Below are 3,014 nucleotides of genomic sequence, written 5' to 3'. Positions count from 1 at the left end.
TTCAGTAGTCTATAATAGTATTGGGTCTTCCCCTTCACTGGCAATGTCAGAAATTGGTGATCTGAGTCCCCTATAGCTCAACATAACACCATGGTTTATTTCTTATACTTCGTTTTTATACTTTTCTGCTGTATGGTCAAGATCAAGGTAAAGCAGGATTTATGCAACAAGAGTTGTAGCTTTTGGATCTGATAAGTTCAGTGAAATCCCCTCAGGAATTATCCTGAGATTCTGTAACTCAGATTGCAGATCCTATGTCAGTGTCAGCCATGTGGATGAGTCATGGCCATTGCTTGGCCAATGTGCTCTCAGTGAAAGCCTGAGAGAATGTTTTCTCTCCATGTGACTCTCCTTAGGCACAGTCTACATCATCAATCACTTTCCTCTTTGGCCCCATAATCTTCTTGATCAGAAAATTTGGGACACTACCGAGTTACATGACATTACAGTACAAGTTATCATATGTCCTGAGATTAATTGACCTTAGAAGACTAGGACCAAAATGTTGGCTTTCCTTGTAGCTCTCCTTTTTCTCTAATTTTGGTCTGCAAACATAGGTTGTTAACCATTCAGAAGGCAAACTTATTGTTTTTACCATACAACCAAGGCTGTTAAGCTTAACCTCACTATCTGTCTGAATAGTAAACATCTCAGGCATAACATGGAACAGGTATTTTTCATCAAGTATTGATATGTTGAACTTTAAGTCCCAATAGAATATGATGAAAAAACATTTAAAAATTAGAATATATTTTAAAAAATAGGCATAAAGAATTACATACTTCCTATATTTACACATAAGTCCAAAAATCTAACCATAGGGCTGGCGAGATGGCTCAGTGGTCTGAAGCACCTACTTGGAACAAGCTTGGCAAAGCACAGGGACTGCAGTTCGATCCCCCAGCACCACATGCCAACCAGCCCCACCCCCTGGTGGGCTGAGCTGGCCATAGACACACACACACACACACACACACACACACACACACACACACACACACAATAAATAAATGCAAAAATCTAACCATATACAACCTTGAAGCAGGACAGTCCCACAATGTTCCTTTTCCTGTCTTACCTGCGTTCACCACACCCTTCTTTTTCAACAATCATCTACCTGAGAGACAGCACAGCAGCAACTTTCACTTCATGACAATCAACCCATATTCAGAAGACCAGAATGACAGGCACTCCAAGCATGAAACTACTATTACATATTACCATCTTCAGTGCAGTTGCTTATTTCACAGGTATCAGTATATATAGTTATTCAGGGTAAGAATCTTGCCAATTAACTGCTAGATTCAAAAATCTTCTGCAGATTCTCAGGATCATTGCCTTGCCCATCTTCTACATATAACTGTATGGCTTGATATTGTCATGTTTCCTAGTTCTTCTCCTTTCCCTCTTTTGATTAGTTAGTCCTCGGGATCCTGCTTTATTTTACTTGTATTATACCTTTCTATTTCTATTTCTTCTTTTGAGTTCTTATACTAGGGAATCTATATGATATTTACAGATGTGTGTCTGGCTTATTTCACTTATGAGTATATGTTCAATTGGCATCCATTTCAATATAAAGGCATCGAGTTTATCATTCTTAATAGATGAATAATACTTCATTGTGTAAAAATACCACATCTTTTTCAACCATTCCTCTGGTGATGAGCATCTTGTTTGTTTAAAAGATATGGCTATCATAAATTGTGCTGCTATAAACATAGGCACACATATGTCCCTATGATATGATGTTTTCAGATCCTCCAGAAAAATTCCCAGTAGAGGAATAGCTGGTTTAAATGGGATTTCCAGTCCAAATTTTCTGAGGAGTCTCCATACTGATTTCCATAATGGTTGCATCAGTCTACATTCCAACCAGCAGCGGTGAAGGGTTCCTTTTTCCAAACAGCCTCTCCAACATTTGTTGTTGACTGATTTCTTTATGATAGCCATTCTTTCTGGGATGAGATGATATCTCAAAGATGTTTTAATTTGCATTTCATGGATGGCTAGTGATATGGAGAATTTTTTCATATATTTATTTGCTTCTTTAATTTCATCACCTGAGAAGCGTGTTTTCATCTTGGTTGCCCATTTCAGGATTGGGTCTTTAAATTTTGGGACCCTACTCTTTATTTAGCTCTTTATAAATTCTAGAGAGCAGACCTTTGTCTGAGTACTTATTTGTCATGAATTTTTCCAAATTGTGGGTTGCCTGTTCACTTTTTTGGTAATTTCTTTTGACATGAAAAATCTCAGTAAGAACAGGTCCCAGTTGTTAACTGTTTCAAATATTTCCTGTGCGATTTGATATCTGATCATGAAGTTTTGCCTACCCCTATGTCTTCAAGAGTTCCTCCTATTTTCTCTTCCAGGAGATTTAATGTCTCTGCTTTAATGTTTAGATCTTTAATCCATTGAGACCATACTTTAGTGCATGGTGATAGACCTGTGTCAAGTTTTAGTTTTCAGCATGTAGAAAGCCAGTTTTTTCATCACCATTTGTTAAAGAGTCTATCTTTCTTCCAGTGAGTATGTTTGGCACCTTTGTCAAAGATAAGGTGGCTGAGTGTGTTCGTAGGGTCTTCAGAGTCTTCTAATCTATTCCATTGATCTTCAGGTCTATTTTGTTGCCAGTCCCATGCTGATTTTATCACAGTAGCCTTGTAGAATAATTTCAAGGCAGGAATTGTAATGTCTCCTTCCTTGCCTTTATTGCTCAGGATTGCCTTTGCTATTCTAGCTCTTTTCTGTTTCCAGATAAATTTTAGGAGCAATTTCTCAACCTCTGTGAGGTATGTTGGTGGTAGTCTGATAGGGATTGCATTAGATCTGTACAGCAATTTTGGGAGTATTGCCATCTTCACAATGTTGGTTCTTTCTATCCAGGAGCATGGAACATCTATACATTTTCTAAAATCCTCTACGATTTCTTTTTGAACAGTACTGTAATTTTCCTTGAAAAGATCTTTGACTTCTTTAGTTAGATTGATTCCAAGGTATTTCATTTTCCT

This window comes from Octodon degus, unplaced genomic scaffold, assembly GCF_000260255.1.
Source record: "Octodon degus isolate 3935 unplaced genomic scaffold, OctDeg1.0 scaffold00258, whole genome shotgun sequence".
NCBI classification, from domain to species: domain Eukaryota; kingdom Metazoa; phylum Chordata; class Mammalia; order Rodentia; family Octodontidae; genus Octodon; species Octodon degus.
Note: the sequence above shows the minus strand (reverse complement) of the source record.